The sequence below is a fragment of the Lacerta agilis genome, chromosome 17, assembly GCF_009819535.1.
Source record: "Lacerta agilis isolate rLacAgi1 chromosome 17, rLacAgi1.pri, whole genome shotgun sequence".
NCBI classification, from domain to species: domain Eukaryota; kingdom Metazoa; phylum Chordata; class Lepidosauria; order Squamata; family Lacertidae; genus Lacerta; species Lacerta agilis.
Window position 1 is genome coordinate 10,944,442 of NC_046328.1, and position 14,821 is coordinate 10,959,262.

The 14,821-nt window shown below is 45.9% G+C and overlaps 1 protein-coding gene across 12 annotated transcripts in view; it reads left to right on the plus strand.

Annotated features, from left to right (window-relative positions):
- The window catches only part of ARVCF (ARVCF delta catenin family member), a 452,118-nt gene that overhangs the window by 235,872 nt on the left and 201,425 nt on the right, over window positions 1-14,821 (plus strand). The window lies entirely within an intron of this gene.

Genomic DNA, 14,821 nt, shown 5'->3' on the forward strand with positions numbered 1-14,821 from the left:
AATCATTATTTCCATCCTGGCGAGTGAAACCAAGGAGCACCTGAACCGAGAACCTCTCTCTTATCTGCCCTGCTGGGATGGATTGAGTGCATAATGGCTCATCGTAATGGAGGATCAAACGACTGGGAAAGCGGGCCAGTGTGGGCACAGTAAATGGCTCATCCAAGCAACTTGGCGTTGGGTCTGAAGGGCTGTCAGATTTTCCACAGCTGTTCCCAAAGCTGCCAGGGGCATCAGATGCCCACAACACGCTAGGGAAGTTGTGGGCAGTAAAAAAATCCAGTGACCCATCTAACTAAAGCATCATGCAGTAAGCAAATTTCGCCCACAGGCTGCAGCTGTTGACAGGCTTAGAAGTCACAGGGAAGCAAGATCTCTGTGTCCTTAGGAGATTGTGCCACATCCATGAATGGTGGGTGGCGTCAGCCTTTTTGCACCTGAAATTAAAGAAAAGCAAAACAACAACAACTCCTTTCTGAGATTAAATATAATGCTAACCAGGTGTTGTGGGTGAACATTTTTCTCTGCACAAACGAAGGTCCTAAATAAATGAAAAGGGAATGCATTCCAACCCATATCTTTTAAAAACTGATTATTATTTGTTTGCTTGTGCTTTTGGGTTTGTGAATATATTTTATTTAATTTCATAAAATGCATATACCAATTGAATGGTTGGGTTGTTTTTTAAAGAAAACTCAGAGCTGTTTACAAAAAAAAAACAACACTGAAAAGTTGAGAAGTTAAATCAGTCGAAAGGAACAGTTTAAAACCCCTGGAAAATAATGAAAATCAATGATAAGTGGAAAAACCAGATTAAAATGCATGCCAACATCCTATATGTGTATTACGCTTCTTCTTAGCAGATATGTGACCCAGCCAATGAGGGATCACGCAGCCACAACACCATCAGACTTGGCAGCATGACAAAGCCAATTCAGTGTAAGGGACAATGCTTCCTGCCCTGGTTTGGAATGAATGGAACTGCTTCAGGTTGCTTTGCGATAAATCCGGCCATTGAATGTAAAAGGTATTCATGGCACTCCCTCCCTCCCCGCAGTCTTCACGAGGCTAAGCAAGCTGCAAAAACAAGGGATTCTCAGACTTCTGATAGGCCACTTTTTTGTTTTGTTTTGTTTTGTTTTATGGGCTGCATGGCTAATTGTTCAGGCCTGGTACGGAGGTTTCCTGTTAACACATTACCTGCAGTGGATGACTAACTAGGGGGAAATACACTGGCATTCTGACTCTGACTCATGAGAAGGACGCTGCTAGAGAAGAACAGAAGTCCATTGTCTTGCTTTGTACAGTGGCTGCAGGAAATACACAGTCAGGGCATGGGATGCAACAAACTTGGCTGGCTTTAAAAGGAAATCAGACAAATCCATGCAGGATTGCTAAGACAGCATACATTTTTATGTGCATACAAAGCTCGCATCTTCCCCCAAAGAATCCTGGGACTTGTAGTTTGTTAGGCGTGAGGGGAAACTGCAGTTCCCAGAAATCTTTGAAAGAAGCCGTGTGCTTTAACGTGTATGGCGTGTGTGCAAGTCATAGCTATCCTGCTCAAATTTGCCTTTTCAATTCGGCTAAGCCGTCGCCACACCTAATGCCAGCAAATTCCATACTGGCTTTTCAACGGTGGTAGTGTTTTTTTAAAAAAAAGATGTATCCCAAATGTGTTAGGTCTTGCAACATGTACAACTTTTTGTACGTGTGAGAAACGTCTCGCTGGCACTACCTAAGAGGTGTGTGTAACAAAGCTCCTTTTGTGTCTGGCTCATTCTCTCACATTACCAGTGTGATTACAAATAATTTCTGTCTCTCGCATGTGCCTTGAAGCTTGATGCATGATGATCATGTTGTAGACCAGGCTTTTCTTTTCCCCTCCCAATGCTGGAAATTTGGGTGGAACTCAGCAAACAGAAATGAGTTTGGGGTTTAAATAAACAGAGCAAGGGACTGGTAGATTCCCAGGCGATCCCTGCACCAGCTATTTATTTATTTATCTATCTGTTTCATGAAATTTATACACTGCTTGAATGTTAAAAACGAAAACAAAAAACCCTCAAAGCAGTTTACAGAAGATAAAACAGTAAAATGAATAAAAAAATCACATAGTTTAAAAACGTACAAAAGCCAAACTTCTAAAACACATTAAAAGAAACTCAACTTTCTAATTACAGGTGGGTAGCCGTCAGATACACTGAAACAGAAGTCACCAAATCCTTAAATATAGTGAGGGAGTGGGGAGGGGTATTACTCAGAAGGGTGGTGGGAATGGGTGATCAGCTGATGGGTGTGGAAAACCTGTTGACGACTCTTAACGGCTGTAATTAGTCTTGCAGGGAAAGGCAAGGGGTGAGATAGCTTAAGATAGCTTTGTCATGTATAATGAGATAAGAATCCAATGTCTTTGTTCAGACCAGGTTTCTCCATGGTTTTAAGTTTGGTGATAAGTTGCAATTCAGCCACTTCTCTTTCCAGTCTATTTCTGAAATTTCTTTGTATTAAGACAGCTACTTTGAGATCTTTTATAGAATGTCCTGGGAGATTGAAGTGTTCTCCTACTGGTTTCTCTGTCTTGTGATTCTTGATATCAGATTTATGTCCATTTATCCTTTGGTGTAGGCTTTGCTCTCTAAGGTGCTACTGGAAAGAATTTTTTATTTTGTTTCAACTTTCTAAGCATTTGGATGGCATAGAGTACAGTCGTACTTTGGACCTCGAGCGCCTTGGCTACGGAACAAATTGGCTCCCGAACGATCGAAACCCGGAAATGAGTGTTCCAGTTTCCAAATGATTTTCAGAAGCCGAACATTGGCCGCGGCTTCTGCGGCTTCCGATTGGCTGCAGGGGTTTCCTGCAGCCAATCAGAAGCCGCGCTTTGGTTTCCGAACGTTTTGGAAGTCGAACGGACTTCCGGAACGGATTCCGCTCGACTTCCAAGGTATAACGAAGGCACCTGCTTGATCTCCATTGGCTGCTGTCCTCCCCATCCTTATAAGTTTGGACTGATGCAGCTTAGGTTGCATTTTGTTTACACCTTCCATTTTCTCTGCACCTCGAGGCACAAGGTCATCTTGCTTGCATCTTCTGGAAACGGGCAAGCATGACTTCTTTGTTTATCCAGGTAGTTAGTTAGCTAGGGCTACAGAACTCCTTCCTATCAAGAATGCACTTCCCTTAATGAACATTTGCTTTTTCAAGTCTCGGTCGGAACACCTTACAATTACGGGTGTGCTCCAAGCAGGGATTCAATTTGCTAAAGTTAACCTCCTCTGTTGCATATAAACTCTATATGCCATGCAAGCTCCAACAATCCCCAGCACCCTTGGTTTTTTTCCAGCTTGGTGCAATTGTAACACTTCCTGTCAATTTCATGCCTGGCTGTCGGCAAGGAGCAGATAAGCTAGGGAGGGCGAGGATTGAATCTTTGCCTGAAAAATCTGGTCGGAGTCGATTCGTTCTCCCTCGGCGCTGCTGGGAAAGATCCCATCAACAAGCCTATCTGTGGCGAATGGAAAACATTGCTTACAAGCCCTTCCCTCCTTGTGGAGCCTCATCGCTAACATGAGGTTGAATGCCTAGTAACTTTCTGTTCCCACCCCAGACTTTCTCATGGAAGCCAGATGATTATTTCCTCCCAGTGCTCTCTGTCTTGATTAGGTTGGAAATGTGGCCTGAATATTGTGTGGCGGTGGTGTTTCCCTCCCGCCTCTGTGTAATAAACTTCATTGATTGTTTGAAATTGATTAGCCAGGGGTGCTATTCCTGTATAATAGAATTTGGCTTACTACACATTCTAACGCTCTTGGCGGAGGCTGAATGGGAGTTACTCAGCTGTGAATTTCCCAATGACATACAGGATTGAGACTTGGCATTGTGTGTCTTGTTTGTTAGAATGAAGGGGATTTACTGGAATATGGCAAAGCGACAAACCTTCCTGGCAGAGGAAGGAGACGGAGCTTTGATTCTCCCCCATTCTCTCACACAGTGTTTTATTAATAGGAGGCATGCCTTTCCCATTAATAGACGCTTAGGTAAGCATTTTCAGATGGTTGTAGAATCGTGTTATCGCCAATGAGCAACATGAGGAAGAAAAGGTCATTTTAGGGAGTTAGCAGGCTGCCCTACATTAAGTCAGACAACCATTGATCCATCTAGCATTGTCTGCTAGGGATGAACAAGTCTTTCAATTTTTTTATCTCCAAGTTTCTCTCCCGCCCCCCTGGCCAGTCTTCAGTTTCCTGCATTTCTGCAAAACTTTTGTGATTGTTCATGAAAATTCACATGGCATTTTTCACGATAATATCTCGTAGTAAACCTATTTTTGTATGAAGTTTTGACGAATGTGCACATTTTTTTAGGATGTCTCCTCTAAGGCAAGACAGTTTTGTATGTTACTTTCACTAATATATACATTGTATACAATATATACATTGTAGCGCACAATTTACCCCAATATATGCAATGGCAACCTTGATGGCAGAAAGTGAGGAGGAATTAAAGAACCTTTTAATGAGGGTGAAAGAGGAGAGCACAAAATATGGTCTGAAGCTCAACATCAAAAAAACTAAGATCATGGCCACTGGTCCCATCACCTCCTGGCAAATAGAAGGGAAAGAAATGGAGGCAGTGAGAGATTTCACTTTCTTGGGTTCCATGATCACTGCAGATGGTGACAGCAGCCACGAAATTGGAAGACACCTGCTTCTTGGGAGAAAAGCAATGACAAACCTAGGCAGCATCTTAAAAAGCAAAGACATCACCTTGCCGACAAAGGTCCGTATAGTTAAAGCTATGGTTTTCCCAGTAGTAATGTACGGAAGTGAGAGCTGGACCATAAAGAAGGCTGATCGCCGAAGAATTGATGCTTTTGAATTATGGTGCTGGAGGAGACTCTTGAGAGTCCCATGGACTGCAAGAAGATCAAACCTATCCATTCTGAAGGAAATCAGCCCTGAGTGCTCACTAGAAGGACAGATCCTGAAGTTGAGGCTCCAGTACTTTGGCCACCTCATGAGAAGGGAAGACTCCCTGGAAAACACCCTGATGTTGGGAAAGATGGAGGGCACAAGGAGAAGGGGACGACAGAGGATGAGATGGTTGGACAGTGTTCTCGAAGCAACTGGCATGAGTTTGGCCAAACTGCGAGGGGTCACGAAGAGTCGGACACGACTGAACGACTGAACAACAGCTGTTCAGGAGACTTATTTTCTGCTATGGCAGTGGACTTGCTGAATGCTTACCTCCTGTCCCCTGTTCCAGTAGTTTAAGACGTCTAAAACTACATCACATCGGCAGTTCCTTTGAACCACAAGCTGAACCCCTTGTCTCGTTGGGCATTTCACCATCTTTAAGCAAAGAGACTGCTGCGGACCTTCTGCAACATGGAAGATAATTCACCCAGTTTATTGGGTGACCTTGTTCTCCTAACATCTTAACCCATTTCTAAGGGAAGCGTGGCCTATTTTCAATGTGTCTCTCTTCACCCACTTCTAAGTGGAGCTATTTATGTTTGGAAAAAGGGCCTTCATATGCAGCGTGCCGTTCCGAGACTCTTGATTAATAACTGATATAAACTCAGGAAAGGCTGTTGACCTTAGTGCAGATTACTTGGGCTTTGTTGCGTTTTAGTTTGATAAACCATTCTCCCCCTCCCCCTCCCCTTAATGTTATTTTTCTTGCGTGGCTTAATTAGGTTAATTTCCAAGCTCCTTGACATGCTGATTTATGCCTTTTCCTTCTCCCACCCCTCAAAGCTCTGATTGCTGAGAGTTGGCATGAATGAGATCAGAGAATCCCCTGTGGTGTCTTGGAATTCTGCCAGCAAGATTCTTTTCTTGAACGAGGGTCTCTGTAAAGTGGGGACTTCATAGATCTATTCAAACGCTGCTGCTTCTTTTTCTTTGACAACATCCAAGTCCTAAGGCAGCTTGAATCTGGACTCTGGCTTGCAATTATTAAAACAATAATGCTGGTTGTTGGTGCTTAAAAAAACAAAACACACACCATGAATTAAAAAAGTTAGGCATTGGTCATGTGCTACTGTATTCCTTTGTGGCTGTCCACAAAACAGGCCAAACAAAAAGGAAGGAAGTCCCAACAAGCCAAGGGAGGTGATTACAAATGCCTCTCTACCGGAGGAAAAAAAAATCTAGGGATATAATAACTTGATATTTTGGAGCAGCAGTACCCACACTTCTGAACTGCCTGCCTATTGATAGCAGGCAGGTGTAATTATCTCTGGCAGGCAAGCAAGCCCCGATAAGAAGTAATGACTCTCTGTCTGTTTCATGCATGTTTATTTTCAAAAAAATACACCCAGACCATGGCTTCTCGCCTGCTCACATTGACAATATTTGGTCAGTCTGAATCCTCACTCCTCCCACAGCAGGACGCCAAACTTCCACCTTTCCCCTCTTGCCCTTCCATTGCCCTCTGATCTTATCCAGTCTCCTAGAACGAGGACTGAGAGGCTGGCCTTTGCCCTCCGCACTTTCACTTGACACAGTCTCAGACCTCTGCTTGTCTGCTGATTGCCTAGCAACGCTCTGGCTACCTTCCAACTCTTCCTCTTCTTAAGAGCTAACAGTGTATTCCTTGAGAAGTTAGGTCGAACTGCCCTTTCTTGACTCTTGTCAGCCAGCTCTCATCTGCAGTCGGTCCCTCCTTCACTTACCTCAAATTCTGAGTCTGATTCTTCCCCTGCATACTGGTGAGCAACGTTCCTGACAGCAGGCCCCTTCCCTGTTCAGAAGGTTAATGTGAGTTTTCATCTGTTTTTAGTCTATTGCTATTTTAAGTTTTTGAAAGCTTGATAACGTTACTGTTTTATCAAACAGTGGCGGTTCCCTCACTGCAAGAAGCAAAGCTACAGGGAACCAGGCAGAGGGCCTTCTTGGTAGTGGCACCCGCCCTGTGGAACGCCCTCCCATTAGGGGTCAGAGAGATAAACAACTACCTGTCATTTAGAAAATACCTGAAGGCAGCCCTGTTTAGGGAAGTTTTTAATTTGTGACTTTGTATTGTATTTTAATATTTAATGGAGGCCGCCCAGAGTGGCCGGGGAGACCCAGCCAGATGGGTGGGGTATAAATAAATTATTATTATTATTATTATTATTATTATTATCAAATGGCGTATACAGTGGTACCTCGCAAGACGAATGCCTCGCGAAACGAAAAACCCACTAGACGAAAGGGTTTTGCAATTGCAGTGGTGACTCGCAAGACAACTTTTTCTATGGCCATTTTTCACAAGACGAAAACGTTTTGCGTCCCCCCCCCCCGCACAGCCATTTCAATGCAAGCCGCGCTTCGCAAGACGACACTCTCGCAAGACGAAGCGACTCGCAGAACGAATTAATTTCGTCTTGCGAGGCACCACTGTACATTTTTAATGAAATAAATAAAATAAATGTCAAAGAATTCCACCAGAAATGGACTGGAAATTGCTACAGTTCACATGGTCTTCATCCAAGGTCAGGAACAGAAAGGATGCACACAGTGTTGCCTGTCTCCCCCTCCTTTTTTCCTTTTAGTCTATCACAGATGGCGAGATGAATAATGTAAGCCTTGGCAGAAACTGAATTGTAGCGGAATAGAAACATCACTGGTTGCAACGAACGCAGGACAGGGCAGAAATCATTGCCTCCCCATGTCCCTTGTAGCAACCTCATGGCTTGTTTCCAACTGTATTTTCAGTGTTTCTGACTTACGGGTCTGTCATGGGGGGGGGGGGGCTCCATCAATGGCTCACCCTTTAATAAGAATTTGCATTATTGTTTAGAAGCAGGGAACTATCCGCCATATTGGGTAGACTTCATTTTGTTTTATTGATTCATGTTATGTTTTGTTGGTTTATAATTGTTTTATCATATAATTGTAGAATTGGAAGGGACCCCAAGGGTCTTCTAGTCCAACCGCCTGCAATGCGGGAAACTCAACTAGATCATGCATGACAAATGGCCATCCAATCTCTGCTTCAAAACCTCCTTACTAATTTAGTTTGTAGGTACTTGTCATGTTCTGTTGATAATCACCTTTCTTGGTGTTTATTCCAAGTAAGTGGCAATGAAAGTGTTTATGTACAGAACTATCTCTTTGGATCTTAAGAAGCTGCAGACCATTGGTTCATTTAGCTCATCTTTGCCTACCCTGAATAGCAATGGCTTTCCAGAGTTTTAGATAAGAGTACGCAGTACTACTTGGAGATGCCGGAGATTGAAACTGGGACCTTCTGCATGCAAAGCTGATGCTCTAGCACTGAGCCACAGCCCTTCCTTTTAAGTAGCAGCTGGAAGTGATATCCAGGAGTTCTCGAGACAAGGCCATAGCTGCTGTACCAAGTTCCACATAGCTCTGTGGCTTTAAAACATTTCTGTTCATTCTTTTGGCTTTCTCCCAGGGGGTGGTCGCGGTGCAACGTGAAACAACAGTAGCTTTTCAGAGAATGATTCAACTGTTTGCCTGTAGCAGCGGCAGACAGAGGACAACCCATTTAATAAATCAGCCGAAGCAAGAAAGCTCCATAAAAAAGGTTCAACTAACCTTTCTCTGAACCTGCCAGCTTCAATTCTTTCTCAGTTTTATTCCCCCCCCCCCAGATTTGCATATTTTCTCTGTTGCCTAGCTTGCTTGACAAAGAATCCCGAACCTGGTCTCCTAATCACAGGAACATCTCCTGCCTCAAAAGCAACTGTTGCTTCTAGGGAATGCTAGATACATTTTTTTCTTGGGGGGGGGGGTAGGACCAGTTACTGGCTGCTGCTGCCCCTGCCTTGCTGTGTTGTATGTTTTCTGAATTCCTTATGATATTGACCTTGGGCTGTTGCTTGACTTTGGATCATGTTTGGATCTGGACTGCTTCTCCACGCTTGACCTTGGTTCGTTTGGACTGTGTTGCATCTGCAGCCCTGTGATCCTTGGTGAGTTATTTAGCGAAGGCTTGTATCTCCTGTAACTGGGATGGGAGCCTTGGGGTGGGGGGCATCTCCTGTAGTTGGACATTCCGCTTGACAGTTGTCTGTATTGGGGAATGTACACAACAGGATGGAAACCCAAGACTCCAGGGCCAGTACCTGAAGGCAAAGCATAGAATCATAGAACGGTCGAGTTGGATGGGACCACAAGAGTAATCTAGTCCAACCCTCTGCAATGCAGGAATCACAGCTAGATGGCTACCTGATCTGTTTAAAAGTCTTCAAAGGAGAGCACGCCACCTTCTGAGATCCCATTAGGACCTAGATCAGATTACAAACATGCTTGGCTCTGAGCTGCAGGCATCTTAGACCAGAGCTGGTAAACCTATGACCTTTCAGATGTTGTTGAGCTCCAACATCCATCAGCCCCAGCCAGCATTGTGCAAAGCTCTCCCTCCTCACCTCTGTATTCCTAAGAGTTGCCAATGTGCCCCTTGGCCATTTACAATATACTTTTAAAAAAACCCACCCATATATGTAGTTGTGGCTGCTCCATTGGGGTGAATGGGAAACTGTCCCACCAACTTCAGCCAGCCCTTGCCTGCCCTGCCTTCTTGCTTACAACCAGAGGTGGATTTAGGGCAACCTCAGCTGTGCGGGGACACTGGCCATGCAGCCAAGGAGGGTCCTTTCTCAAAGCCCAGGAAGCGCTTACCAGCTTTGGGAAGGAGGTGTGATGGCTCTGGCAGGGTCCTAGATTCCCCCTCTCCTTCCCAAAGCCAAGCAAGCACTTACTGGGCTTCGGGAAGGAGCAGGAGGGTTCTAGGACCCTGCCAGAGCCTTGTGACAGCTTCTCCAAACCCAGTGACTCACTTAGCTGGCTTTGGGAAGGCAATGCAAGAACTGGGGCCATCAAATGTTGGCCTTGCACAGGGTGGCATATTACCAAGGTCGGCCCCTGTTACAACCAGTCATGGGGGAGCCTTGCCTGTCATTGGCTCTGGCTTCACTTACTGCTGGCCTCCCAGCCTTCTGCCCTACCAGTCCCAATGGGCACCAGCTAACACGGCTGCATTCACCCCAGTTAGTTTGTCCCATTTTTTTTACAGTATATAGATATACTATAGGAAGCACCCCTGTGAATTGCATCTCCATGGTTCTGGGGTGCCATGATGAACCTGGAGGCTGGGGGAGACAGCCCCTCTTTCTGTACTGGTGAAAGCAGGAGATGGATTGCAGTCATGGGACTCTGCAATACTCCACTTATTATCGGAAGGAATGAGGTTCCAGTGTTGGTAAAATCAGGGGATGGATTGCAGAAGCAGGATGCTAGTTTTCAGTTGCCAGACCTGGAAAGGCTGAAGGCAAGGATGTTCTGGAAGCGTTTCAAGGGATAACAGCTGAAGCAGTGCTAAAATGGTAATATGTGATCAGGTTGAGGATTTCAGGAACGAGAGATCAAGCTACAATCCAGGACAGCTTTCGCCTGCAGGAAAAGGATAGAGTAGGAGGGAAACAACAAGAAGGAGAAGAAAAATCCTGGGCAGGATTACCCTGCTGATAAATCAAGGAAAATCTTTGGAAAGCAGGACAGGGACCTAAGAGATGCTCTCGCTGCATACCAGATATGTAGAACAGCAGCCATGTAAATCAAGGCTGGGTTTCCACCCCTTCTTCCTCTGCTAAAGGGAATTGTGGAGAGTGTTAATCAATTTTGCATGTAAATCCCTGCACATCTAATCCCTCCGATACGAAAAAGCTGAGCAAAATGTTTGCATTTCAACAAAGGGCGTCTAAAAGTGATATGCAACATCTGCATTCAGCATTTCTGAAATTGCTTACAAATGAGTTCCAGCGGGACGCTGCTCTAATTCTTTCCTCCTTCCCTGTTCTGGCATTTTCTTTATCTTTAAAAATGTCACAGGACACCAAATCCTGGCAACCCCATCGCCCCCAAAACTGCTCTTCCCCTGCCCCACTTTATAGCCATGGGGTTGTAGGCGTGGTGTATCAGGGGCGGGTGACAGGAGCAGGTCAGTAATAACTCACATGGCATCGGTGAAGTTAACTCTTTATTCAAAGAAACAAATAGTTCAGGAGGCCAGGCCTAGCACAGCAATTCTTCCTGGCAGATCTTTCCCCACTGAGGCAGTTGCGAGGACTAAAGGTCCCTGCCTTCCCACAGTTGCCTAAGCCTCCTCCTCACCTGGGTCCTTCCCACACTATCTGAGACTCCATCAGCGCTTCTGTCTTTGCTCTGCCCTCTTCATACCTCTTCTGGTCCTGGGAGAGCAGTGGGGATGTGAGCTGGTCACAGCAGGAGGGGGAGACCCCCTGGCTTCTTCAGCAGCCTGCTTCCACTCTGCCTCTAGGACCCCCCCCCCTGCTTCTGTCTCTGCTTCTGGACTGCTCTCTGCCACAGCCTCTTCCTACTCACTAAACCCTGTTACCTCTTCAGCTTCTGACACCCCCCAGTCTTCTCCCTCTGACCACTCATCACCATCCCTTCACCACTTCCCTGGCTCTGAGCCTTCTTCCTCTGGGGATTCCCTTGGGGGTTCCCCAGCTGATGCCTCCTACCACTCCTCGGTGTCCAGTCTGACACATGGCTAATAATAATAATAATAATAATAATAATAATAATAATAAATTTTATTTGTATCTCGCCCTCCCCTGCCAAAGCCGGGCTCAGAGCGGCTAACATCATATAAGTAAGACAATATGCATAATACAATATACAATATGCAATTAAAATAGCATTCAACATTCATTAAAATAATATAGAATAATATTAAATGTCAGCATTTCAAAATTAAGCAGAAATCCACTCTTAACAGTTACAATAAGTAGTTTCTAAACTCCAATCAATAAAACAACAGCAAACCACAGTGCCCAACATAATACAATACAAAATGAGAAGCAGAGACTGGAGGGTGGGGCAAGGCAGGTGGAAAGAGGCCTTGCCTGATGGAGTCTCTCTCCTCCTAGTCCTTTTCAGAGCAGACCACTGAAATGAATTGGGTATAAGTGGATTATGTCTATTAATTTCAATGGGACTCTACTCTGAGTCGGACTAGTATTGGCCACAACCCATGCACATTCCATAAGAATCTCAGAAGAACCTGCTGGATCAGGCCTGCGGCCCACCTAGTCCAGCATCCTGTTTTCACAACAGCCAACCAGATGCCCCCATAGGAAACCCACGAGCGGGATCTTAACCATTCACAGACACTTAACGTTGGGAAGCTGCCGGTCAGGAAGTGACGTTCCCTGGCGATTTGGATCTGTTAAGTAGTTGGTTAGGGCAAGATTCGTTGAGAATGTTTGTTTCTAAGTGTAGCACTTTTGGGTGGGTGGAAGAACTACAGCTCATTTGCATGTTTTAATTGATTCAAATACATGCGGACTCAAAATTAAAGGTTAGTTAGCTCTGAGACAGAAACAAGGCGAACGAGGGAAACATTTTGGAATCGGGGTGCTGAGAGTTGTCAGGAGATCCCTGATCCTGTCATCCCTTTCTGGCTAAGGAATAAAAGGATTTGGGAATGGAACCAGCACCTGGCAAGGACCAGGTTGGCTACCCCTGCCCCAGGGTCATTAGCAGAGCAGTATTTCTCAAACCTGGGTCCTCAGCTGTTGTTGGACTGCAACTCCCATCATCCCTGACCACTGGCCCTGCCATCTTGGGATGATGGGAGTTGTAGTCCAACAACAGCTGAGGACCCAAGTTTGACAAATACTGCTGTAGAGTCATCCCCATACTTACTGGGTATGTGTTGGTATATTCCACATCCTATATACAATAATTTGAAGGGGTCTTACAGTACGCTTCATGCCAGGAGCTGGAAACCTGATTTCCTCATTGTGAACCTTTCGGGGGCCACATACCAGTGGTTCATGGGGCCAGAGGCAAAAGCTGGTGTAGCAATGGCCATGGCTATTGCCTGTGTGCCATAGGCCACGTGTAAATTGGAGGTGTCGATACACACCTCGCATCTTTCCATGCTCCATCCAGCAAGGAAGACGTACCCTCGCAGTTCCAGGGTTTATTCCAAGTGAGTGAAAGTTCTCAGAGATGGTGGAGTGAAGGTTTGTGGCCTAGGGAGGATTCTGGGGGCCAGAGAGAGGAGCCTAAGGTTCGTGCTGCCCTGTTACATAAGCTTTCTGCCGCTCCCACTCTTGCTTGCTCATTTGCTCCTCTCACTGTGCTTTCTCAGCTTTATACTGCTTCACATCTGACATTGTAGTTTATTTGGCGGGGGTGGGAGAGCTTATCTCGTTTTCATTATGGATGCAGCATGAGAAGAGGGAGAAAGCGAGCTAAGCTCTCTCTCTCTCCCCCTCTCTTTCCCTTCAGCTCTGTCACCTTTTCCTGCAGCAAGTGGATCAGAGGATGAGATGGGAAGCTCATGATTGAATTCCCCACACTTTTGTTAGAAGTTTGAAACAGCCACGGGGACAGGGGGCACAGACTAACCCTCCTCCTGCAACCTAAATTGCCCCAAAGCTCCTGTTTCCTTTTGGGGGAGGATGCATAAAGGGGTCCCACTGTCCTCATCTCTGCTGAAATATTCAGGATGGAGTACTGCTTCAAGCAGTGCATGGTCAAACTTTGGAATTTGCTTCCCCAGCAGGTGTCAGGATGCTGTCAGCAGCTCCTGGCTGGTTGCCCAGGAAAGTATAAAGAAAAGGGAAAGTTTCTTACCGTCCTTTTTTATTTCAATATTACAGAGAGAGGATATAGAACCCAGCCTCTTGGATAATGGTGTTGTCCCGAGTGAATCTCCACTCCCCATCTCTTCCACTTCCTCATTTGTTGCATCTATGGGTGCTGCTATGTGCCCTCTGTCTTTGAGCTCTTTGCTCTCCTACTTTTAAGGCCCTCCGGGTTCTGGGAGATGGAGGGTTTGGGATGCTTTCCAATGACAACGTGTCAGCCAGGTGTTGTTCCGGCTCTCCCATGATTTCCCAGCTTTCCCCCTCATCTGCCTCTGAGCTACGACCTCCCTCAAACCCCTGTTGTCAATCTATGCTGTCTTCCTCTTCCTCCTCCCTGGAAGGGTCAGGATGGGGAGGCGGTCTCCACCATTCCTCCTCTGCCCAATCCCTGACATCAGGCAGTGATGGGCACCGACTTGGATGACTGTAAAAGAGGATTAGACAAATTCATGGACGAGAGGGCTATTGGTGCCTACTAGCCAAGATGGCTATGCTCTGCCTTCACAGTTTGAGGCAGGAAGTCCTCCAAATGCCAGTTGCTGGAAGCCACGGAAGGGGAAAGGGCTCTTGTTCTCATGTTCTGCTCCCTGGTTTTCTGCTTAGCACCTGTGAGACCAGGATGCTGGACTAGATGCAGGCTATTCTTATGTCTTTATGTTCTGGAGCTTCTTTGCATTGAAATAGAGGGAGATCCCCCTCTCTTCTGCCATCTCATTGAATTTGCCCTGATGCTATGGTTGCTTAGGGTACACTACTACCCACGTAAGCTAGGTGTGTGTGGTGTGTGTGTGTGTGTGGTGTGTTTCAGGCGGCAGAGGAACCAACCCCCACGGCAGTTTGCCAGGAATGGATAAGACAAGGAAAAGTCCTTACCATCTGCTTTTATTTAGTATTTACAGAGAGAGGCTTGGGAATGCAGCCTCTAGGAACAATGGCCTTGTCCTGAGTAAATCTCCACTCCCTTTCTCTTCCACTTCTTCATTCGTCAACAGCACCACTCCCTCTACGGTTGCCGCTTAAGGTCATCTGTCTTCGAGTTCTTTGCTCTCCTACTTTTAAGGCTCGCCAGGTCCTGGGAGATGGAGGGTCTGGAATGCTTGTCAGCCAGCTGCTGCAGCTCTGCCTTCCCCTCTCCCAACTTTTCCTCTCATCTTCCTCTGAGCTGTGACCTCCCTCAAC